Consider the following 22786-nt stretch of genomic DNA (forward strand, 5'->3'; position numbering starts at 1 on the left):
AAAGTGATATTTTTATGACGTTTAATAAAGAAGAAATAAATGCATCTTACTGTAATTCAAGCAGAGCTCATAGGAGTCAGATCGTATAATTGCGACCGGGCGAGACTAACATGGTGACCCTGAGAGGTGTCTGTGCCCTTTTACCTGCAAATCGAGCAGGCAGTGTTAGTAATAAAGGCATGGCAGTTTACACAGCGCGAAATACGTTCTGGTTCCAGAGTCGCCGCTAGACTTCGTGTTATAAAACACAGACTACATGGAGATTATGGAGCAGACAGTTAAGTTAGTGAGGTTTTAGGTGAGGTACACCTTAAAAATAATTATATAAGGTGTTGATTTGTGTATTCAGCTTGTAGGGTGTATATACTGCCTATTTAAACACAATTTAAGGATTATTTTGGGGGAATAGTTATAAATATACAGCACCGAGAGAGTACATGACAGGTACAAATAGAAATCTTGAAACAAGAATTGGAAACTCCAACAATCGGTAATTTACAATTTTTTTCTTTTTGAGCTTCAGGCTCCAAATTTACAATTTCCGCAAATGTTGCGTTAATCAGATGAGGAGAGATATCTCCCAAAATACAGTGTTCACGAGCACTGGGCTCCAACAGTAACAATTTACAGCCTTTCAAAGACACCTCTCAGTATTATGGAAACTTAGAAAAGAGCTCACATGCTCTCCAGCAGATTTTTTACAGCCCGCTCAAGGCAACATTACACAAAACCTTACAATCTCTTGCCTCTCAAGGCCCAATTGACAATATAAATTTCTTTTACACAGGGTTATCTATTACCCAATCTACTGGGCCTTTGTGGAAAAATAATAGGATAGATTACTGGCCAGAAAACAAAATGAAAGGAGGCGTACACTAGCACTCCTAGAACTTTTAAAACCCTAATTGGGCTCTCGGCCCGATGATACAGAGGCTAATCCCAAGCTACTGCGGTGACTATAATGCAGATTAATCTAACACTTTACAGAATAGCGAAAAGGTTACAAAACATAGTCACCTCAAACCAAGAAGAAGGGGAGCTCGAGGGGGTAACGCACTCTCTATCCTCGATTTACAGTTTTAAGAATTTATGAAATTTTACATTAGCCGAAAGAAGGTTTACATTTTAGAAAACAGGTTACATAGTTAGAAATTAGGACCTTCCCCTCGTGTAAGTCTGCGGAGGTAGCTACAGAAAAATAAGTCTGGTGGACATTACCTTGGCTGCTGGTCTGTCTGGCGAAGAATGAGGCGGCCCACCTTTTGTCTTAACACACACACTCAGATCAAGGGACAAGGTAGCCAGAAAAGCCGCAACTTACATGCACGAAGGGACGGTTCTAGAGGGTTCTGGACTAATCCGGATACACCCTCTCAATTTTTTGGGTTGAATCAAAAGTTACACCCAAAGAACGAACATGAAGCCAGTGATAGGCCGAAAAATAATTACAGATAATTCCTATTGGCTAGCTTCAAAACTGGCGGGATGAGAAAAAAGTGCTGCAAACCTTGAAATATATAAGACAAACAAATGAAAGTGGATATACTAGAGAAAACCCACGAACACAAAATTTATTTCAATAACAACTTCTTTTACCTTGCACTAGAGTGCATGACCATAGTCTTTGGTAGTGACATCTATGGAGAAATGTCCAAACTTCATGAAGTAAACAAACACAAAGCAAATAAGTCCAGTCAGTTTAGGCAACTTCACAATAACACAATTACTCAATACTTCAGTAGTGACATCTTCTGATTAAAGTCCCGATTTCATGTAATAGCAGTTTCACATTTTGTTGGATAGATAGAGTTCATTAAAGTGCTTCTTTGAATGTGCGGAGTTGAGGTGTACCTATCGGTACAACAACAACAATAATAATAATAATAATAATAATAATAATAATAATTATACGTTTCCATATTCTTGACATACATTCCAAACGTATATTTCCACGTCTGTAGCGAAATCTTCTTCTTCCTAATCTGTTTACCCTCCAGGGTCGGTTCTTCCCTCGGACTCAGCGAACTATCCCACCTCTAAAGTCTCAAGGGCAATATCCGGGATCTTCAGACTTTTGCTCGGGGATACAACCGGGGAGAATGACCAGTACCACATCCACGCGGCCTCTCCTGCTATGCTGAACAGGGGCCTGGTGGTGGAATGGGAAGATTGGATGGGACAGGCAAGGAAGAGGGAAGGAAGCGGCCGTGGCCTTAAGTTAGGTACCATCCCGGCATTAGCCCGAAAGAGAATTGGGAAACCACGGAAAACCACTTCCAGGATGGCTGGGATGGGAATCGAACCCATCTCTACTCAGTTGATCTCACGAGGCTGAGTGGACCCCGTTCCAGCCCTCGTACCACTTTTCATATTTCGTGGCAGAGCCAGGAATCGAACACGGACCTCCGGGGGTGGCAGCTAATCACGCTAACCACTACACCACAAAGGCTGTAAAGATATAAGTTTCCTACTTAAAACTATTTAACTCGTCCTTCACTTATTTTCACCCCCGTTAACTGGCCTCTCCGAAAATAAATAAATAAATAAATAAATAAATAAATAAATAAATAAATAAATAAATAAATATTTTTTTAGCTATTTGCTTTATGTCGCACCGACACAGATATGTAGTGCCGATGACTTGGCAGAATCGCCAACAATATTGCACAATGCACCAACGTCACATCCAATCTCTGATATATACAACAATTCTCACTGTACAGGTATTGAGTGTTATTCTACACATACGTATATATGCATACATCTAAGTACAATCTTGCAAGCAACAGGCATTGCAAAATAGAATTGAATAAGACTGATAAATACAATAATAGTAATAATATCACAGATAAAATAATAATAATACTGAGATCATAATAATAATAATAATAATAATAATAATAATAATAAATACAGATAAAATCACACAATAATGAAAATACAGATATCACCTTGTAACGGGATTTGAACCGTTACAAATGCTCGAAGCTTGACGTAAATTTGGTCAAATTAAATCGGAATTCTAGGCTTATATAAGCTACGTTGTATGACTGGTACTATGTCTTCCCTCGCAACCGAAATAGCTCAGCTAGAAGCGTGTTGTGCTGAAGGTCCAATGGTCCGTGGTCCGAGCCCGGGGTTCGACAAGTGATTTTCCTGAATTTGCAACGGAATTCAGTAGGTAGTAGTCAGTAGGTAGTAATATTCGGTCTTTCAAATTTAAAAGTTTAGCCCGATTTTTTCAAATTACAACGGAATTCTAGGCTTTTATATGCAACATTCGATGAGTGGTACAGCAGCTTGTTTCGTAGCCGAAATAGCTCAGCTGGGAGAGCGTTAGACTGAACATCTAAAGGTCCCTGATTCGATCCCGCGTATCGGCAGGAAGTTTTGGTCAAATTACGACGGAATTCGGTAGATTGTTGCCAGTAGGAAGTAATATTCGTTCTTTGACTGTCAAATTTTTAGCGAAAATTTGGTCAAATTACAATGATTTCCACGTATGATGAGTAGTATAATGGCTTCGTCAGTAGCCGAAATAGCTCAGCTGGGAGAGCGTTAGACTGAAGATCTGAAGGTCCCTGGTTCGATCCCGGATTTCGGCAGGAAGTTTTGGTCAATTACAACGTAATTCTGTATGTAGCAGCAGTAGGTGGTGACATTCTTTCTTTGAATGCTCGAAGCTTGTCGTAAATTTGGTCAAATTAAATCGGAATTCTAATCTTATATACGCTACGTTGTATGACAGGTACTATGTCTTCCCTCGCAACCGAAATAGCTCAGCTATGAGCGTGTTGTGCTGAAGACCCAATGGTCCCTGCTCCGAGCCCGGGGTTCGACAAGTGATTTTCCTGAATTTGCAGCGGAATTCAGTAGGTAGTAGTCAGTAGGTAGTAATATTCCGTCCTTCAAATTTAAAAGGTTAGAACGATATTTTCAAATTACAAAGGAATTCTAGGCTTTTATATGCAACATTGGATGAGTGGTACAACAGCTTGTTCCGTAGCCGAAATAGCTCAGCAGGGAGAGCGTTACACTGATAAACCAAAGGTCCCTGGTTCGATCCCGCGTTTCGGCAGGAAGTTTTGGTCAAAATACGACGGAATTCGGTAGGTTGTAGCCAGTAGGAAGTAATATTCGTTCTTTGATTGTTAAATTTTTAGCGAAAATTTGGTCAAATTACAATGATTTCCACGTATGATGAGTAGTATAATGGCTTCGTCAGTAGCCGAAATAGCTCAGCTGGGAGAGCGTTAGACTGAAGATCTAAAGGTCCCTGGTTCGATCCCGGGTTTCGGCAGGAAGTTTTGGTCAAATTTCAACGCAATTCTGTAGGTAGCAGCCGTACGTGGTAATATTCTTTCTTTGAATGCTCGAAGTATGGCGTAAATTTGGTCAAATTAAATCGGAAATCTACGATTTTATATGCAACATTGGGTGAGTGGTACAAGGTCTCCGTTTGTACCCGAAATAGCTTAGCTGGGAGAGCGTTAATATGAAGAAGTAATGGTCCCAGGTTCGATCCCGGGTTTCGGCAGGAATTCGTGTCAATTAGCAACGTAGTTCAGAAGGTAGCATCCAGTGGGAAGTAATATTCGTTCTTTGATTGTTAATTATTTAGCGTAAATTTGGTCAAATTACAAGGGAATTCCACGTTTGATGGGTGGTGCAATGGCTTAGTTAGTAGCCGAAATAGCTCAGCCGGGAGAGCGTTAGACTGAAGAACTAAAGGTCCCTGGTTCGATCCCGGGTTTCGGCAGGAAGTTTTGGTCAAACTACAACGTAATTCTGTATGTAGCAGCAGTAGGTGGTCATATTCTTTCTTTGAATGCTCGAAGCTTGGCGTAAATTTGGTCAAATTAAATCGGAATTCTAGGCTTATATACGCTACGTTGTATGACTGGTACTATGTCTTCCCTCGCAACCGAAATAGCTCAGCGAGGAGCGTGTTGTGCTGAAGGTCCAATGGTCCGTGGTCCGAGCCCGGGGTTCGACAAGTGATTTTCCTGAATTTGCAACGGAATTCAGTAGGTAGTAGTCAGTAGGTAGTAATATTCGGTCTTTCAAATTTAAAAGTTTAGCCCGATTTTTTCAAATTACAACGGAATTCTAGGCTTTTATATGCAACATTCGATGAGTGGTACAGCAGCTTGTTTCGTAGCCGAAATAGCTCAGCTGGGAGAGCGTTAGACTGAACATCTAAAGGTCCCTGATTCGATCCCGCGTATCGGCAGGAAGTTTTGGTCAAATTACGACGGAATTCGGTAGATTGTTGCCAGTAGGAAGTAATATTCGTTCTTTGATTGTCAGATTTTTAGCGAAAATTTGGTCAAATTACAATGATTTCCACGTATGATGAGTAGTATAATGGCTTCGTCAGTAGCCGAAATAGCTCAGCTGGGAGAGCGTTAGACTGAAGATCTGAAGGTCCCTGGTCCGATCCCGGATTTCGGCAGGAAGTTTTGGTCAATTACAACGTAATTCTGTATGTAGCAGCAGTAGGTGGTGACATTATTTCTTTGAATGCTCGAAGCTTGACGTAAATTTGGTCAAATTAAATCGGAATTCTAATCTTATATACGCTACGTTGTATGACAGGTACTATGTCTTCCCTCGCAACCGAAATAGCTCAGCTAGGAGCGTGTTGTGCTGTAGACCCAATGGTCCCTGTTCCGAGCCCGGGGTTCGACAAGTGATTTTCCTCAAATTGCAACGGAATTCAGTAGGTAGTAGTCAGTAGGTAGTAATATTAGGTCTTTCAAATTTGAAAGGTTAGCCCGATTATTTCAAATTACAACGGAATTCTAGGCTTTTATATGCAACATTGCGTGAGTGGTACAACAGCTTGTTTCGTATCCGAAATAGCTCAGCTGGGAGAGCGTTAGACTGAAGATCTGAAGGTCCCTGGTTCGATCCCGGGTTTCGGCAGGAAATTTTGGTCAAATTTCAACGCAATTCTGTAGGTAGCAGACGTACGTGGTAATATTCTTTCTTTGAATGCTCGAAGCTTGGCGTAAATTTGGTCAAATTAAAATCGGAATTCTACGATTTTATATGCAACATTGGGTGAGTGGTACAAGGTCTCCGTTTGTACCCGAAATAGCTTAGCAGGGAGAGCGTTAATCTGAAGAAGTAATGATCCCTGGTGCGATACCGGGGTTCGACAAGTGATTTTCCTGAATTTGCAACGCAATTCAGTAGGTAGTAATCAGTAGGTAGTAATATTCGGTCTTTCAAATTTAAAAGGTTAGCCCGATTTTTTCAAATTACAACGGAATTCTAGGCTTTTACTTGCAACATTGGATGAGTGGTACAACAGCTTGTATTCTAGCCGAAATAGCTCAGCTGGGAGAGCGTTAGACTGAACATCTAAAGGTCCCTGGTTCGATCTCGGGTTTCGGCAGGAAGTTTAGGTCAAATTACAACGTAATTCTGTATGTAGCAGCAGTAGGTGGTGATATTCTTTCTTTGAATGCTCGAAGCTTGTCGTAAATTTGGTGAAATTAAATCGGAATTCTAATCTTATATACGCTACGTTGTATGACTGGTACGTTGTCTTCCCTCGCAACCGAAATAGCTCAGCTAGGAGCGTAATGTGCTGAAGATCCAATGGTCCCTAGTTCGAGCCCGGGGTTCGACAAGTGATTCTCCTGAATTTCCAACGGAATTCATTAGGTAGTAGTCAGTAAGTAGTAATATTCGGTCTTTCAAATTTAAAAAATAAGCCCGATTTTTTCAAATTACAACGGATTTCTAGGCTTTTATATGCAACAATGGATGAGTAGTACAGCAGCTTGTTTCGTAGCCGAAATAGCTCAGCTGGGAGAGCGTTACACTGAAGAACGAAAGGTCCCTGGTCCGATCCCGGGATTCGGCAGGAATTTTTGTCAAATTACGACGGAATTCGGTAGGTTGTTGATAGTAGGAAGTAATATTCGTTCTTTGATTGTTAAATTTTTAGCGAAAATTTGGTCAAATTACAATGATTTCCACGTATGATGAGTAGTACAACGCTTTCGTCAGTAGCCGAAATAGCTCAGCAGGGAGAGCGTTAGACTGAAGATCTGAAGGTCCCTGGTTCGATCCCGGGTTTCGGCAGGAAGTTTTGGTCAAATTACAACGTAATTCTGTATGTAGCAGCAGTTGGTGGTGATATTCTTTCTTTGAATGCTCGAAGCTTGTCGTAAATTTGGTCAAATTAAATCGGAATTCTAATCTCTTATACGCTACGTTGTATGACTGGTACTATGTCTTCCCTCGCAACCGAAATAGCTCAGTTAGGAGCGTGTTGTGCTGAAGACCCAATGGTCCCTGGTCCGAGCCCGGGGTTCGCCAAGTGATTTTCCTGAATTTGCAGCGGAATTCAGTAAGTAGTTGTCAGTAGGTAGTAATATTCGGTCTTTCAAATTTAAAATGTTAGCCCGATTTTTTCAAATTACAACGGAATTCTAGGCCTTTATATGCAAAATTGGATGAGTGGTAGTCGAAATAGCTCAGCTGGGAGAGCGTTAGACTGAAGATCTAAAGGTCCCTGGTTCGATCCCGGGTTTCGGCAGGAATTTTTGGTCAAATTTCAACGCAATTCTGTAGTTAGCAGCCGTACGCGGTAATATTCCTTCTTTGAATGCTCGAGGCTTGGCGTAAAATTGGTCAAATTAAATCGGAATTCTACGATTTTATATGCAACATTGGGTGAGTGGTACAAGGTCTTCGTTTGTACCCGAAATAGCTTAGATGGGAGAGAGTTAATCTGAAGAACTAATGGTATCAGGTCCGATCCCGGGTATCGGCAGGAATTCGTGTCAATTTGCAACGTAGTTCAGTAGGTAGCATCCAGTGGGAAGTAATATTCGTTCTTTGATTGTTAATTATTTAGCGTAAATTTGGTCAAATTACAAGGGAATTCCACGTTTGATGAGTGGTAGAATGGCTTTGTTAGTAGCCAAAATAGCTCAGCTGGGAGAGCGTTAGACTGAAGATCTAAAGGTCCCTGGTTCGATCCCGGGTTTTGGCAGGAAGTTTTGGTCAAATTACAACGTAATTCTGTATGTAGCAGCAGTAGGTGGTGATATTCTTTCTTTGAATGCTCGAAGTTTGTCGTAAATTTGGTCAAATTATATCGGAATTCTAGGCTTATATACGCTACGTTGTATGACTGGTACTATGTCTTCCCTCGCAACCGAAATAGCTCAGCTAGGAGCGTGTTGTGCTGAAGATCCAATGGTCCCTAGTCCGAGCCCGGGGTTCGACAAGTGATTCTCCTGAATTTCCAACGCAATTCATTAGGTAGTAGTCAGTAGGTAGTAATATTCGGTCTTTCAAATTTAAAAGGTTAGCCCGATTTTTTCAAATTACAACGGATTTCTAGGCTTTTATATGCAACAATGGATGAGTAGTACAGCAGCTTGTTTCGTAGCCGAAATAGCTCAGCTGGGAGAGCGTTACACTGAAGAACGAAAGGTCCCTGGTCCGATCCCGCGATTCGGCAGGAATTTTTGTCAAATTACGACGGAATTCGGTAGGTTGTTGATAGTAGGAAGTAATATTCGTTCTTTGATTGTTAAATTTTTAGCGAAAATTTGGTCAAATTACAATGATTTCCACGTATGATGAGTAGTACAACGCTTTCGTCAGTAGCCGAAATAGCTCAGCTGGGAGAGCGTTAGACTGAAGATCTGAAGGTCCCTGGTTCGATCCCGGGTTTCGGCAGGATGTTTTGGTCAAATTACAACGTAATTCTGTATGTAGCAGCAGTTGGTGGTGATATTCTTTCTTTGAATGCTCGAAGCTTGTCGTAAATTTGGTCAAATTAAATCGGAATTCTAATCTTATATACGCTACGTTGTATGACTGGTACTATGTCTTCCCTCGCAACCGAAATAGCTCAGCTAGGAGCGTGTTGTGCTGAAGACCCAATTGTCCCTGGTCCGAGCCCGGGGTTCGCCAAGTGATTTTCCTGAATTTGCAGCGGAATTCAGTAGGTAGTTGTCAGTAGGTAGTAATATTCGGTCTTTCAAATTTAAAATGTTAGCCCGATTTTTTCAAATTACAACGGAATTCTAGGCTTTTATATGCAAAATTGGATGAGTGGTAGTCGAAATAGCTCAGCTGGGAGAGCGTTAGACTGAAGATCTAAAGGTCCCTGGTTCGATCCCGGGTTTCAGCAGGTAGTTTTGGTCAAATTTCAACGCAATTCTGTAGTTAGCAGCCGTACGCGGTAATATTCTTTCTTTGAATGCTCGAGGTTTGGCGTAAAATTGGTCAAATTAAATCGGAATTCTACGGTTTTATATGCAACATTGGGTGAGTGGTACAAGGTCTTCGTTTGTACCCGAAATAGCTTAGCTGGGAGAGCGTTAATCTGAAGAACTAATGGTATCAGGTTCGATCCCGGGTATCGGCAGGAATTCGTGTCAATTTGCAACGTAGTTCAGTAGGTAGCATCCAGTGGGAAGTAATATTCGTTCTTTGATTGTTAATTATTTAGCGTAAATTTGGTCAAATTACAAGGGAATTCCACGTTTGATGAGTGGTAGAATGGCTTTGTTCGTAGCCGAAATAGCTCAGCTGGGAGAGCGTTAGACTGAAGTTCTAAAGGTACCTGGTTCGGTCTCGGGTTTTGGCAGGAAGTTTTGGACAAATTACAACGTAATTCTGTATGTAGCAGCAGTAGGTGGTGATATTCTTTCTTTGAATGCTCGAAGCTTGTCGTAAATTTGGTGAAATTAAATCGGAATTCTAATCTTATATACGCTACGTTGTATGACTGGTACTATGTCTTCCATCGCAACCGAAATAGCTCAGCTAGGAGCGTGTTGTGCTGAAGATCCAATGGTCCCTGGTCCGAGCCCGGGTTCGACAAATGATTTTCCTGAATTTGCAACGGAATTCAGTAGGTAGTAGTCAGTAGGTAGTAATATTCGTTCTTTCAAATTAAAAAGGTTAGCCCGATTTTTTCAAATTACAACGGAATTCCAGTCTTTTATATGCAACATTGGATGAGTGGTACAACAGCTTGTTTCGTAGCCGAAATAGCTCAGCTGGGAGACCGTTAGACTGAAGATCTAAAGGCCCGTGGTTCGATCCCGGGTTTCGGCAGGAAGTTTTGGTCAAATTTCAACGCAATTCTGTAGGTAGCAGCCGTACGTGGTAATATTCTTTCTTTGAATGCTCGAAGCTTGTCGTAAATTTGGTCAAATTTAATCGGAATTCTACGATTTTATATGCAACATTGGGTGAGTGGTACAAGGTCACCGTTTGTACCCGAAATAGCTTAGCTGGGAGAGCGTTAATCTGAAGAACTAATGGTCCCTGGTTCGATTCCGGGTTTCGGCAGGAATTCGTGTCAATTTGCAACGTAGTTCAGTAGGTAGCATCCAGTGGGAAGTAATATTCGTTCCTTGATGTTTATTATTTAGCGTAAATTTGGTCAAATTACAAGGGAATTCCACGTTTGATGGGTGGTACAATGCCTTTGTTAGTAGCCGAAATAGCTCAGCTGGGAGAGCGTTAGACTGAAGATCTAAAGTTCCCTGGTTCGATCCCGGTTTCGGCAAATTACAACGTAATTCTGTATGTATCAGCAGTAGGTGGTAATAATCTTTCTTTGAATCCTCGAAGCTTGGCGTAAATTTGGTCAAATTAAATCGGAATTCTAGGCTTATATACGCTACGTTGTATGACTGGTACTATGTCTTGCCTCGCAACCGAAATAGCTCAGCTAGGAGCGTGTTGTGCTGAAGATCCAATGGTCCCTGGTCCGAGCCCGGGGTTCGACAAGTGATTTTCCTGAATTTGCAACGCACTTCAGTAGGTAGTTGTCAGTAGGTAGTAATATTCGGTCTTTCAAATTTAAAAGGTTGGCCCGATTTTTTCAAATTACAACGGAATTTTAGGCTTTTTTATATGCAACATTGGATGAGTGGTACAGCAGCTTGTTTCGTAGCCGAAATAGCTCAGCTGGGAGGGCGTTACACTGAAGAACGAAAGGTCCCTGGTTCGATCCCGCGCTTCGGCAGGAAATTTTTGGTCAAATTACGACGGAATTCGGTAGGTTGTTGCCAGTAGGAAAAATATTCGTTCTTCGATTGTTAAATTTTTAGCGAAAATTTGGTCAAATTACAATGACTTCCACGGATTATGAGTAGTACAACGGTTTCGTCAGTAGCCGAAATAGCTCAGCTGGGAGAGTGTTAGACTGAAGTTCTGAAGGTCTCTGGTTCGATCCCGGGTTTCGGCAGGAGGTTTTGGTCAAATTACAACGTAATTCTGTATGTAGCAGCAGTAGGTGGTGATATTCTTTCTTTGAATGCTCGAAGCTTGGCGTAAATTTGGTCAAATTAAATCGGAATTCTAATCTTATATAAGCTACGTTGTATGACTGGTACTATGTCTTCCCTCGCAACCGAAATAGCTCAGCTAGGAGCGTGTTATGCTGAAGAACCAATGGTCCCTGGTCTGAGCCCGGGGTTCGACAAGTGATTTTCCTGAATTTGCAGCGGAATTCAGTAGGTAGTAGTCAGTAGGTAGTAATATTCGGTCTTTCAAATTTAGAAGGTTAGTCCGATTTTTTCAAATTACAACGGAATTCTAGGCTTTTACTTGCAACATTGGATGAGAGGTACAACAGCTTGTATTCTAGCCGAAATAGCTCAGCTGGGAGAGCGTTAGACTGAACATCTAAAGGTCCCTGGTTCGATCCCGGGTTTCGGCAGGAAGTTTTGGTCAAACTACAACGTAATTCTGTATGTAGCAGCAGTAGGTGGTCATATTCTTTCTTTGAATGCTCGAAGCTTGGCGTAAATTTGGTCAAATTAAATCGGAATTCTAGGCTTATATACGCTACGTTGTATGACTGGTACTATGTCTTCCCTCGCAACCGAAATAGCTCAGCGAGGAGCGTGTTGTGCTGAAGGTCCAATGGTCCGTGGTCCGAGCCCGGGGTTCGACAAGTGATTTTCCTGAATTTGCAACGGAATTCAGTAGGTAGTAGTCAGTAGGTAGTAATATTCGGTCTTTCAAATTTAAAAGTTTAGCCCGATTTTTTCAAATTACAACGGAATTCTAGGCTTTTATATGCAACATTCGATGAGTGGTACAGCAGCTTGTTTCGTAGCCGAAATAGCTCAGCTGGGAGAGCGTTAGACTGAACATCTAAAGGTCCCTGATTCGATCCCGCGTATCGGCAGGAAGTTTTGGTCAAATTACGACGGAATTCGGTAGATTGTTGCCAGTAGGAAGTAATATTCGTTCTTTGATTGTCAGATTTTTAGCGAAAATTTGGTCAAATTACAATGATTTCCACGTATGATGAGTAGTATAATGGCTTCGTCAGTAGCCGAAATAGCTCAGCTGGGAGAGCGTTAGACTGAAGATCTGAAGGTCCCTGGTCCGATCCCGGATTTCGGCAGGAAGTTTTGGTCAATTACAACGTAATTCTGTATGTAGCAGCAGTAGGTGGTGACATTATTTCTTTGAATGCTCGAAGCTTGACGTAAATTTGGTCAAATTAAATCGGAATTCTAATCTTATATACGCTACGTTGTATGACAGGTACTATGTCTTCCCTCGCAACCGAAATAGCTCAGCTAGGAGCGTGTTATGCTGAAGAACCAATGGTCCCTGGTCTGAGCCCGGGGTTCGACAAGTGATTTTCCTGAATTTGCAGCGGAATTCAGTAGGTAGTAGTCAGTAGGTAGTAATATTCGGTCTTTCAAATTTAGAAGGTTAGTCCGATTTTTTCAAATTACAACGGAATTCTAGGCTTTTACTTGCAACATTGGATGAGAGGTACAACAGCTTGTATTCTAGCCGAAATAGCTCAGCTGGGAGAGCGTTAGACTGAACATCTAAAGGTCCCTGGTTCGATCCCGGGTTTCGGCAGGAAGTTGTGTTCAAATTTCAACGGAATTCTGTAGGTAGCAGAAGTACGTGTTAATATTCTTTCTTGAATGCTCGAAGCTTGGCGTAATTTTCGTCAAATTAAATCGAAATTCTACGATTTTATATGCAACATTGGGTGAGTGGTACAAAGTCTTCGTTTGTACCCGAAATAGCTTAGCTGTGAGAGCGTTAATCTGAAGAACTAATGGTCCCTGGTTCGATCCCGGGTTTCGGCACGAATTCGTGTCAATTTGCTACGTAGTTCAGTAGGTAGCATCCAGTGGGAAGTAATATTCGTTCTTTGATTGTTAATTATTTTGCGTAAATTTGGTCAAATTACAAGGGAATTCCACGTTTGATGAGTGGTACAACGGCTCTGTTAGTAGCCGAAATAGCTCAGCTGGGAGAGCGTTAGACTGAAGAACGAAAGGTCCCTGGTTCGATCCCGGATTTCGGCAGGAAGTTTTGTTCAAATTACAACGTAATTCTGTATGTGGCAGCAGTAGGTGGTGATATTCTTTGTTTGAATGCTCGAAGCTTGGCGTAAATTTGGTCAAATTATATCGGAATTCTACGATTTTATATGCAACATTGGGTGAGTGGTACAAGGTCTTCGTTTGTACCGGAAATAGCTTAGCTGGGAGAGCGTTAATCTGAAGAACTAATGGTCTCTGGTTCGATCCCGGGTTTCGGCAGGAATTCGTGTCAATTTGCAACGTAGTTCAGTAGGTAGCATCTAGTGGGAAGTAATATTCGTTCATTGATTGTTAATTATTTAGCGTACATTTGGTCAAATTACAAAGGAATTCCACGTTTGATGAGTGGTACCATGGCTTTGTGAGCAGCCGAAATAGCTCAGCTGGGAGAGCGTTAGACTGGATGTATAAAGGTCCCTGGTTCGGGCCCGGGTTTCGGCCGGAAGTTTTGGTAAAATTACAACGTAATTCTGTATGTAGCAGCAGTAGGTGGTGATATCTTTCTTTGAATGCTCGAAGCTTGTCGTAAATTTGGTCAAATTTAATCGGAATTCTAGGCTTATATACGCTACGTTGTATGACTGGTACTATGTCTCCCTCGCAACCGAAATAGCTCGTCCTGGAGCGTGTTGTGCTGAAGATCCAATGTTCCCTGGTCCGAGCCCGGGGTTCGACAAGTGATTTTCCTGAATTTCCAACGGAATTCAGTAGGCAGTAGTCAGTAGGTAGTAATATTCGTTCTTTCAAATTAAAAGGGTTAGCCCGATTTCTTCAAATTAGAACGGAATTCTAGGCTTTTATATGCAACATTGGATGAGCGGTACAACGGCTTGTTTCGTAGCCGAAATAGCTAAGCTGGGAGAGCGTTAGACTGAAGATCTAAAGGTCCCTGGTTCAATCCCGGTTTTCGGCAGGAAGTTTTGGTCAAATTACAACGTAATTCTGTATGTAGCAGCAGTAGGTGGTGATATTCTTTCTTTGAATGCTCGAAGCTTGTCGTAAATTTGGTCAAATTAAATCGGAATTCTAGGCTTATATACGTTACGTGTATGACTGGTACTATGTCTTCCCTCGCAACCGAAATAGCTCATCTAGGAGCGTGTTGCACTGAAGATCCAATGCTCCCTGGTCCGAGCCCGGGGTTCGACAAGTGATTTTCCTGAATTTCCAACGGAATTCAGTAGGTAGTAGTCAGTAGGTAGTAATATTCGTTCTTTCAAATTAAAAAGGTTAGCCCGATTATTTCAAATTACAACGGAATTTTAGGCTTTTATATGCAACATTGGATGAGTGGTACAACGGCTTGTTTCGTAGCCGAAATAGCTAAGCTGGGAGAGCGTTAGACTGAAGATTTAAAGGTCCCTGGTTCGATCCCGGGTTTCGGCAGGAAGTTTTGGTCAAATTACAACGTAATTCGGTATGTGGCAGAAGTAGGTGGTGATATTCTTTCTTTGAATGCTCGAAGCTTGGCGTAAATTTGGTCAAATTAAATCGGAATTCTACGATTTTATATGCAACATTGGGAGAGTGGTACAAGGTCACCGTTTGTACCCGAAATAGCTCAGCTGGGAGGGCGTTAGACTGAAGATCTAAAGGTCCATGGTTCGATCCCGGGTTTCGGCAGGTAATTTTGGTCAAATTACAACGTAATTCTGTATGTAGCAGCAGTAGGTGGTAATAATCTTTCTTTGAATCCTCGAAGCTTGGCGTAAATTTGGTCAAATTAAATCGGGATTCTAGGCTTATATACGCTACGTTGTATGACTGGTACTATGTCTTGCCTCGCAACCGAAATACCTCAGCTAGGAGCGTGTTGTGCTGAAGAACCAATGGTCCCTGGTCTGAGCCCGGGGTTCGACAAGTGATTTTCCTGAATTTGCAGCGGAATTCAGTAGGTAGTAGTCAGTAGGTAGTAATATTCGGTCTTTCAAATTTAAAAGGTTAGCCCGATTTTTTCAAATTACAACGGATTTCTAGGCTTTTATATGCAACAATGGATGAGTAGTACAGCAGCTTGTTTCGTAGCCGAAATAGCTCAGCTGGGAGAGCGTTACACTGAAGAAGTAAAGGTCCGTGGTGCGATCCCGGTTTTCGGCAGGTAGTTTTGGTAAAATTACAACGTAATTCTGTATGTAGCAGCAGTAGGTGGTGATATTCTTTCTTTGAATGCTCGAAGCTTGTCGTAAATTTGGTCAAATTAAATCGGAATTCTAGGCTTATATACGTTACGTGTATGACTGGTACTATGTCTTCCCTCGCAACCGAAATAGCTCATCTAGGAGCGTGTTGCACTGAAGATCCAATGCTCCCTGGTCCGAGCCCGGGGTTCGACAAGTGATTTTCCTGAATTTCCAACGGAATTCAGTAGGTAGTAGTCAGTAGGTAGTAATATTCGTTCTTTCAAATTAAAAAGGTTAGCCCGATTATTTCAAATTACAACGGAATTTTAGGCTTTTATATGCAACATTGGATGAGTGGTACAACGGCTTGTTTCGTAGCCGAAATAGCTAAGCTGGGAGAGCGTTAGACTGAAGATCTAAAGGTCCCTGGTTCGATCCCGGGTTTCGGCAGGAATTTTTGGTCAAATTTCAACGCAATTCTGTAGTTAGCAGCCGTACGCGGTAATATTCTTTCTTTGAATGCTCGAGGCTTGGCGTAAAATTGGTCAAATTAAATCGGAATTCTACGATTTTATATGCAACATTCGGTGAGTGGTACAAGGTCTTCGTTTGTACCCGAAATAGCTTAGATGGGAGAGAGTTAATCTGAAGAACTAATGGTATCAGGTCCGATCCCGGGTATCGGCAGGAATTCGTGTCAATTTGCAACGTAGTTCAGTAGGTAGCATCCAGTGGGAAGTAATATTCGTTCTTTGATTGTTAATTATTTAGCGTAAATTTGGTCAAATTACAAGGGAATTCCACGTTTGATGAGTGGTAGAATGGCTTTGTTAGTAGCCAAAATAGCTCAGCTGGGAGAGCGTTAGACTGAAGATCTAAAGGCCATGGTTCGATCCCGGGTTTCGGCAGGTAATTTTGGTCAAATTGCAACGTAATTCTGTATGTAGCAGCAGTAGGTGGTAATAATCTTTCTTTGAATCCTCGAAGCTTGGCGTAAATTTGGTCAAATTAAAGCGGGATTCTAGGCTTATATACGCTACGTTGTATGACTGGTACTATGTCTTGCCTCGCAACCGAAATACCTCAGCTAGGAGCGTGTTGTGCTGAAGATCCAATGGTCCCTGGTCCGAGCCCGGGGTTCGACAAGTGATTTTCCTGAATTTGCATCGGAATTCTGTAGGTAGTTGTCAGTAGATAGTAATAATAGGTCTTTCGAATTTAAAAGTTTATCCCGATTTTTTCAAATTACAACGGAATTCTAGGCTTTTATATGCAACATTGGGTGAGTGGTTCAACAGCTTGTTTCGTAGCCGAAATAGCTCAGCTGGGAGAGCGTTACACTGAAGAAGTAAAGGTCCGTGGTGCGATCCCGGTTTTCGGCAGGTAGTTTTGGTAAAATTACAACGTAATTCTGTATGTAGCAGCAGTAGGTGGTGATATTCTTTCATGAATGCTCGAAGCTTGTCGTAAAGTTGGTGAAATTAAATCGGAATTGTAGGCTTATATACGCTATGTTGTATGACTGGTACTATGTCCTCCCTCGCAACCGAAATAGCTCAGCTAGGAGCGTGTTGTTCTGAAGGTCCAATGGTCCCTTGTCCGAGCCCGGGGTTCGACGAGTGATTTTCTTGAATTTGCAACGCACTTCAGTAGGTAGTAGTCAGTAGGTAGTAATATTCGGTCTTTCAAATTTAAAAGGTTAGCCCGATTTTTTCAAATTACAGCGGAATTCTAGGCTTTTATATGCAACATTGGATGAGTGGTACAGCAGCTTGTTTCGTAGCCGAAATAGCTCAGCTGGGAGAGCGTTACACTGAAGAACGAAAGGTCCCTGGTTCGATACCGCGTTTCGGCAGGAAGTTTTGGTCAAATTTCGACGAAATTCGGTAGGTTGTTTCCAGTAGGAAGTAATATTCGTTCTTTGATTGTTAAATTTTTAGCGAAAATTTGGTCAAATTACAATGATTTCCACGTATGATGAGTAGTACTACGGCTTCGGCAGTAGCCGAAATAGCTCAGCTGGGAGAGCGTTAGACTGAAGATCTGAAGGTCCCTGGTTCGATCCCGGATTTCGGCAGGAGGTTTTGGTCAAATTGCAACGTAATGCTGTATGTAGCAGCAGTAGGTGTTGATATTCTTTCTTTGAATCCTCGAAGCTTGTCGTAAATTTGGTCAAATGAAATCGGAATTCTGCGATTTTATATGCAACATTGGGTGAGTGGTACAAGGTCTTCGTCTGTACCCGAAATAGCTTAGCTGTGAGAGCGTTAATCTGAAGAACGAATGGTCCCTGGTTCGATCCCGGGTTTCGGCAGGTAGTTTTGGTCAAATTACTACGTAATTCTGTATGTGGCAGCAGTAGGTGGTGATATTCTTTCTTTGAATGCTCGAAGTTTGTCTTAAATTTGGTCAAATTTAATCGGAATTCTAGGCTTATATAAGCTACGTTGTATGACTGGTACTATGTCTTCCCTCGCAACCGAAATAGCTCATCTAGGAGCGTGATGTGCTGAAGATCCAATGTTCCCTGGTCCGAGCCCGGGGTTCGACAAGTGATTTTCCTGAATTTCCAACGGAATTCAGTAGGTAGTAGTCAGTAGGTAGTAATATTCTTTCTTTCAAATTAAAAAGGTTAGCCCGATTTTTTCAAATTACAACGGAATTCTAGGCTTTTATATGCAACATTGGATGAGTGGTACAACGGCTTGTTTCGTAGCCGAAATAGCTCAGCTGGGAGAGCGTTAGACTGAAGATCTAAAGGTCCCAGGTTCGATCCCGGGTTTCGGCAGGAATTCGTGCCAATTAGCAACGTAGTTCAGTAGGTAGAATCCAGTGGGAAGTAATATTCGTTCTTTGATTGTTAATTATTTTGCGTAAATTTGATCAAATTACAAGGAAATTCCCCGTTTGATGAGCGGTACAACGGCTCTGTTAGTAGCCGAAATAGCTCAGCTGGGAGAGCGTTAGACTGAAGATCTAAAGGTCCCTGGTTCGATCCCGGGTTTCGGCAGCAAGTTTTGTTCAAATTACAACGTAATTATGTATGTAGCAGCAGTAGGTTGTAATATTCTTTCTTTGAATGCTCGAAGCTTGGCGTAAATTTGGTCAAATTAAATCGGAATTCTAGGCTTATATACGCTACGTTGTATGACTGGTACTATATCTTGCCTCGCAACCCAAATAGCTCAGCTAGTAGCGTGTTGTGCTGAAGATTTAATGGTCCCTGGTCCGAGCCCGGGGTCGACAAGTTATTTTCCTGAATTTGCAACGGAATTCAGTAGGTAGTAGACAGTAGGTAGTAATATTCGGTCTTTCAAATTTAAAAATTTAGCGCGATTTTTCAAATTACAACGGAATTCTAGGCTTTTATATGCAACATTGGATGAGTGGTACAACAGCTTGTTTCGTAGCCGAAATAGCTCAGCTTGGAGAGCGTTACACTGAAGAACCAAAGGTCCATGGTTCGATCCCGCGTTTCGGCAGGAAGTTTTGGTCAAATTACGACGGAATTCGGTAGGTTGTAGCCAGTAGGAAGTAATATTCGTTCTTTGATTGTTAAATTTTTAGCGAAAATTTGGTCAAATTACAATGATTTCCACGTATGATGAGTAGTACAATGGCTCCGTCAGTAGCCGAAATAGCTCAGCTGGGAGAGCGTTAGACTGAAGATCTAAAGGTCCCTGGTTCGATCTCGGGTTTCGGCAGGAAGTTTTGGTCAAATTACAACGTAATTCTGTATGTAGCAGCAGTAGGTGGTGATATTCCTTCTGTGAATGATCGAAGCTTGTCGTAAATTTGGTCAAATTAAATCGGAATTCTAGGCTTATATACGCTACGTTGTATGACTGGTACTATGTCTTCCCTCGCAACCGAAATAGTTCAGCTAGGAGCGTGTTGTGCTGAAGATCCAATGGTCCTTTGTCCGAGCCGGGTGTTCGACAAGTGATTCTCCTGAATTTCCAACGGAATTCAGTAGGTAGTAGTCAGTAGGTAGTAATATTCGGTCTTTCAAATTTAAAAGGTTTGCCCGATTTTTTCAAATTACAACGGAATTCTAGGCTTTTATATGCAACATTGGATGAGTGGTACAACAGCTTGTTTCGTAGCCCAATATAGCTCAGCTGGGAGAGCGTTAGACTGAAGATCTAAAGGTCCCTGGTTCGATCCCGGGTTTCGGCAGGTAGTTTTGGTCAAATTACTACCTAATACTGTATGTGGCAGCAGTAGACGGTGATATTCTTTCTTTGAATGCTCGAAGCTTGGCGTAATTTTCGTCAAATTAAATCGAAATTCTACGATTTTATATGCAACATTGGGTGAGTGGTACAAGGTCTTCGTTTGTACCCGAAATAGCTTAGCTGTGTGAGCGTTAATCTGAAGAACTAATGGTCCCGTGTTCGATCCCGGGTTTCGGCAGGAATTCGTGTCAATTTGCTACGTAGTTCAGTAGGTAGCATCCAGTAGGAAGTAATATTCGTTCTTTGATTGTTAATCATCATCATCATCTGTTTACCCTCCAGTTTCGGCTTTTCCCTCGGACTCGGCGAGGGATCCCACCTCTACCGCCTCAAGGGCAGTGTCCTGGAGCTTCAGACTCTTGGTCGGGGGATACAACTGGGGAGTATGACCAGTACCTCGCCCAGGCGGCCTCACCTGCTATGCTGAACAGGGGCCTTGTGAGGGGATGGGAAGAATGGAATGAATAGGCAAGGAAGAGGGAAGGAAGCGGCCGTGGCCTTAAGTTACGTACCATCCCGGCATTCACCTGGAGGAGAAGTGGGAAACCACGGAAAACCACTTCGAGGATGGCTGAGGCGGGAATCGAACCCACCTCTACTCAGTTGACCTCCCGAGGCTGAGTGGACCCCGTTCCAGCCCTCATACCACTTTTCAAATTTCGTGGCAGAGCCGGGAATCGAACTCGGGCCTCCGGGGGTGGCAGCTAATCACACTAACCACTACACCACAGAAGCGGACTGAATATTAATTATTTTGCGTAAATTTGGTCAAATTACAAGGGAATTCCACGTTTTATGAGTGGTACAACGGCTCTGTTAGTAGCCGAAATAGCTTCAGCTGGGAGAGCGTTAGACTGAAGATCTAAAGGTCCCTGGTTCGACCCCGGGTTTCGGCAGGAAGTTTTGTTCAAATTACAACGTAATTCTGTATGTGGCAGCAGTAGGTGGTGATATTCTTTGTTTGAATGCTCGAAGCTTGGCGTAAATTTGGTCAAATTATATCGGAATTCTACGATTTTATATGCAACTTTGGGTGAGTGGTACAAGGTCTTCGTTTGCCCCCGAAATAGCTTAGCTGGGAGAGCGTTAATCTGAAGATCTAATGGTCTCTGGTTCGATCCCGGGTTTCGGCAGGAATTCGTGTCAATTTGCAACGTAGTTCAGTAGGTAGCATCTAGTGGGAAGTAATATTCGTTCTTTGATTGTTAATTATTTAGCGTACATTTGGTCAAATTACAAGGGAATTCCACGTTTGATGAGTGGTACAATGGTTTTGTGAGCAGCCGAAATAGCTCAGCTGGGAGAGCGTTAGACTGAAGAACGAAAGGTCCCTGGTTCGATCCCGGGTTTCGGCACGAAGTTTTGGTCAAATTACAACGTAATTCTGTATGTAGCAGCAGTAGGTGGTAATATTCTTTCTTTGAATGCTCGAAGCTTGTCGTAAATATGGTCAAATTAAATCGGAATTCTAGGCTTATATACGCTACGTTGTATGACTGGTACTATGTCTTCCCTCGCAACCGAAATAGCTCATCTAGGAGCGTGTTGTGCTGAAGATCCAATGTTCCCTGGTCCGAGCCCGGGGTTCGACAAGTGATTTTCCAACGGAATTCAGTAGGTAGTAGTCAGTAGGTAGTAATATTCATCATCATCTGTTTACCCTCCAGGGTCGGTTTTTCCCACGGACTAAGCGTGGGATCCCACCTCTACCGCCTCAAGGGCAATGTCCTGGAGCTTCAGACATTGGGTCGGGGGATACAACTGGGGAGAATGACCAGTACCTCGCCCAGGCGGCCTCACCTGCTATGCTGAACAGGGGCCTTGCGGGGGGATGGGAAGATTGGATGGGACAGGCAAGGAAGAGGGAAGGAAGCGGCCGTGGCCTTCAGTTAGGTACCATCCCGGCATTTGCCTGGAGGAGAAGTGGGAAACCACGGAAAACCACTTCTAGGATGGCTGAGGTGGGAATCGAACCCACCTCTACTCAGTTGATCTCCCGAGGCTGAGTGGACCCCGTTCCAGCCCTCGTACCACTTTTCAAATTTCGTGGCAGAGCCGGGAATCGAACCCGGACCTCCGGGGGTGGCAGCTAATCACGCTAACCACTACACCACGCAGGCGGACAGGTAGTAATATTCGTTCTTTCAAATTAAAAGGGTTAGCCCGATTTTTTCAAATTAGAACGGAATTCTAGGCTTTTATATGCAACATTGTATGAGTGGTACAACGGCTTGTTTCGTAGCCGAAATAGCTCAGCTGGGAGAGCGTTAGACTGAAGATCGAAAGGTCCCTGGTTCGATCTCGTGTTTCGGCAGGAAGTTTTGGTCGAATTTCAACGCAATTCTGTAGGTAGCAGCCGTACGTGGTAATATTCTTTCTTTGAATGCTCGAAGCTTGGCGTAAATTTGGTCAAATTAAATCGGAATTGTACGATTTTATATGCAACATTGGGTGAGTGGTACAAGGTCTTCGTTTGTACCCGAAATAGCTTAGCTGTGAGAGCGTTAATCTGAAGAACTAATGGTCCCTGGTTCGATCCCGGGTTTCGGCAGGAATTCGTGTCAATTTGCTACGTACTTCAGTAGGTAGCATCCAGTGGGAAGTAATATTCGTTCTTTGATTGTTAATTATTTTGCGTAAATTTGGTCAAATTACAAGGGAATTCCACGTTTGATGAGCGGTACAACGGCTCTGTTAGTAGCCGAAATAGCTCAGCTGGGAGAGCGTTAGACTGAAGATCTAAAGGTACCTGGTTCGATCCCGGGTTTCGGCAGGAAGTTTTGTTCAAATTACAACGTAATTCTGTATGTAGCGGCAGTAGGTGGTAATATTCTTTCTTTGAATGCTCGAAGCTTGGCGTAAATTTGGTCAAATTAAATCGGAATTCTAGGCTTATATACGCTACGTTGTATGACTGGTACTATATCTTGCCTCGCAACCGAAATAGCTCAGCTAGTAGCGTGTTGTGCTGAAGATTTAATGGTCCCTGGTCCGAGCCCGGGGTCGACAAGTGATTTTCCTGAATTTGCAACGGAATTCAGTAGGTAGTAGTCAGTAGGTAGTAATATTC

General features: G+C 42.5%; 1 protein-coding gene and 36 non-coding genes across 37 annotated transcripts in view; all 37 read left to right on the plus strand.

Annotated features, from left to right (window-relative positions):
• LOC136880915 (uncharacterized) overlaps positions 1-22786 on the plus strand; it is a 293114-nt gene that overhangs the window by 106102 nt on the left and 164226 nt on the right. The window lies entirely within an intron of this gene.
• TRNAF-GAA (transfer RNA phenylalanine (anticodon GAA)) lies at positions 3533-3605 on the plus strand. The gene has a single exon. It is a non-coding gene; the product is annotated as a tRNA-Phe (tRNA).
• On the plus strand, positions 4228-4300 carry TRNAF-GAA (transfer RNA phenylalanine (anticodon GAA)). Its single transcript has one exon. It is a non-coding gene; the product is annotated as a tRNA-Phe (tRNA).
• TRNAF-GAA (transfer RNA phenylalanine (anticodon GAA)) lies at positions 4687-4759 on the plus strand. Its single transcript has one exon. It is a non-coding gene; the product is annotated as a tRNA-Phe (tRNA).
• Positions 5383-5455, plus strand: TRNAF-GAA (transfer RNA phenylalanine (anticodon GAA)). The gene has a single exon. It is a non-coding gene; the product is annotated as a tRNA-Phe (tRNA).
• Positions 5856-5928, plus strand: TRNAF-GAA (transfer RNA phenylalanine (anticodon GAA)). Its single transcript has one exon. It is a non-coding gene; the product is annotated as a tRNA-Phe (tRNA).
• On the plus strand, positions 6331-6403 carry TRNAF-GAA (transfer RNA phenylalanine (anticodon GAA)). The gene has a single exon. It is a non-coding gene; the product is annotated as a tRNA-Phe (tRNA).
• TRNAF-GAA (transfer RNA phenylalanine (anticodon GAA)) lies at positions 7026-7098 on the plus strand. Its single transcript has one exon. It is a non-coding gene; the product is annotated as a tRNA-Phe (tRNA).
• On the plus strand, positions 7483-7555 carry TRNAF-GAA (transfer RNA phenylalanine (anticodon GAA)). The gene has a single exon. It is a non-coding gene; the product is annotated as a tRNA-Phe (tRNA).
• On the plus strand, positions 7942-8014 carry TRNAF-GAA (transfer RNA phenylalanine (anticodon GAA)). The gene has a single exon. It is a non-coding gene; the product is annotated as a tRNA-Phe (tRNA).
• TRNAF-GAA (transfer RNA phenylalanine (anticodon GAA)) lies at positions 8637-8709 on the plus strand. Its single transcript has one exon. It is a non-coding gene; the product is annotated as a tRNA-Phe (tRNA).
• Positions 9094-9166, plus strand: TRNAF-GAA (transfer RNA phenylalanine (anticodon GAA)). Its single transcript has one exon. It is a non-coding gene; the product is annotated as a tRNA-Phe (tRNA).
• TRNAF-GAA (transfer RNA phenylalanine (anticodon GAA)) lies at positions 9553-9625 on the plus strand. The gene has a single exon. It is a non-coding gene; the product is annotated as a tRNA-Phe (tRNA).
• On the plus strand, positions 10026-10098 carry TRNAF-GAA (transfer RNA phenylalanine (anticodon GAA)). Its single transcript has one exon. It is a non-coding gene; the product is annotated as a tRNA-Phe (tRNA).
• TRNAF-GAA (transfer RNA phenylalanine (anticodon GAA)) lies at positions 10263-10335 on the plus strand. The gene has a single exon. It is a non-coding gene; the product is annotated as a tRNA-Phe (tRNA).
• On the plus strand, positions 10484-10555 carry TRNAF-GAA (transfer RNA phenylalanine (anticodon GAA)). Its single transcript has one exon. It is a non-coding gene; the product is annotated as a tRNA-Phe (tRNA).
• TRNAF-GAA (transfer RNA phenylalanine (anticodon GAA)) lies at positions 11167-11239 on the plus strand. The gene has a single exon. It is a non-coding gene; the product is annotated as a tRNA-Phe (tRNA).
• TRNAF-GAA (transfer RNA phenylalanine (anticodon GAA)) lies at positions 11641-11713 on the plus strand. The gene has a single exon. It is a non-coding gene; the product is annotated as a tRNA-Phe (tRNA).
• Positions 12337-12409, plus strand: TRNAF-GAA (transfer RNA phenylalanine (anticodon GAA)). The gene has a single exon. It is a non-coding gene; the product is annotated as a tRNA-Phe (tRNA).
• Positions 12810-12882, plus strand: TRNAF-GAA (transfer RNA phenylalanine (anticodon GAA)). Its single transcript has one exon. It is a non-coding gene; the product is annotated as a tRNA-Phe (tRNA).
• Positions 13046-13118, plus strand: TRNAF-GAA (transfer RNA phenylalanine (anticodon GAA)). Its single transcript has one exon. It is a non-coding gene; the product is annotated as a tRNA-Phe (tRNA).
• On the plus strand, positions 13268-13340 carry TRNAF-GAA (transfer RNA phenylalanine (anticodon GAA)). The gene has a single exon. It is a non-coding gene; the product is annotated as a tRNA-Phe (tRNA).
• TRNAF-GAA (transfer RNA phenylalanine (anticodon GAA)) lies at positions 14199-14271 on the plus strand. Its single transcript has one exon. It is a non-coding gene; the product is annotated as a tRNA-Phe (tRNA).
• TRNAF-GAA (transfer RNA phenylalanine (anticodon GAA)) lies at positions 14672-14744 on the plus strand. The gene has a single exon. It is a non-coding gene; the product is annotated as a tRNA-Phe (tRNA).
• TRNAF-GAA (transfer RNA phenylalanine (anticodon GAA)) lies at positions 14909-14981 on the plus strand. The gene has a single exon. It is a non-coding gene; the product is annotated as a tRNA-Phe (tRNA).
• On the plus strand, positions 15856-15928 carry TRNAF-GAA (transfer RNA phenylalanine (anticodon GAA)). The gene has a single exon. It is a non-coding gene; the product is annotated as a tRNA-Phe (tRNA).
• Positions 16315-16386, plus strand: TRNAF-GAA (transfer RNA phenylalanine (anticodon GAA)). Its single transcript has one exon. It is a non-coding gene; the product is annotated as a tRNA-Phe (tRNA).
• On the plus strand, positions 17483-17555 carry TRNAF-GAA (transfer RNA phenylalanine (anticodon GAA)). The gene has a single exon. It is a non-coding gene; the product is annotated as a tRNA-Phe (tRNA).
• Positions 18194-18266, plus strand: TRNAF-GAA (transfer RNA phenylalanine (anticodon GAA)). Its single transcript has one exon. It is a non-coding gene; the product is annotated as a tRNA-Phe (tRNA).
• TRNAF-GAA (transfer RNA phenylalanine (anticodon GAA)) lies at positions 18416-18488 on the plus strand. The gene has a single exon. It is a non-coding gene; the product is annotated as a tRNA-Phe (tRNA).
• TRNAF-GAA (transfer RNA phenylalanine (anticodon GAA)) lies at positions 19110-19182 on the plus strand. Its single transcript has one exon. It is a non-coding gene; the product is annotated as a tRNA-Phe (tRNA).
• TRNAF-GAA (transfer RNA phenylalanine (anticodon GAA)) lies at positions 19584-19657 on the plus strand. The gene has a single exon. It is a non-coding gene; the product is annotated as a tRNA-Phe (tRNA).
• Positions 20539-20612, plus strand: TRNAF-GAA (transfer RNA phenylalanine (anticodon GAA)). Its single transcript has one exon. It is a non-coding gene; the product is annotated as a tRNA-Phe (tRNA).
• Positions 20999-21071, plus strand: TRNAF-GAA (transfer RNA phenylalanine (anticodon GAA)). Its single transcript has one exon. It is a non-coding gene; the product is annotated as a tRNA-Phe (tRNA).
• Positions 21958-22030, plus strand: TRNAF-GAA (transfer RNA phenylalanine (anticodon GAA)). The gene has a single exon. It is a non-coding gene; the product is annotated as a tRNA-Phe (tRNA).
• TRNAF-GAA (transfer RNA phenylalanine (anticodon GAA)) lies at positions 22195-22267 on the plus strand. Its single transcript has one exon. It is a non-coding gene; the product is annotated as a tRNA-Phe (tRNA).
• TRNAF-GAA (transfer RNA phenylalanine (anticodon GAA)) lies at positions 22417-22489 on the plus strand. Its single transcript has one exon. It is a non-coding gene; the product is annotated as a tRNA-Phe (tRNA).

Source organism: Anabrus simplex, chromosome 9 (assembly GCF_040414725.1).
Source record: "Anabrus simplex isolate iqAnaSimp1 chromosome 9, ASM4041472v1, whole genome shotgun sequence".
Lineage (NCBI taxonomy): Eukaryota > Metazoa > Arthropoda > Insecta > Orthoptera > Tettigoniidae > Anabrus > Anabrus simplex.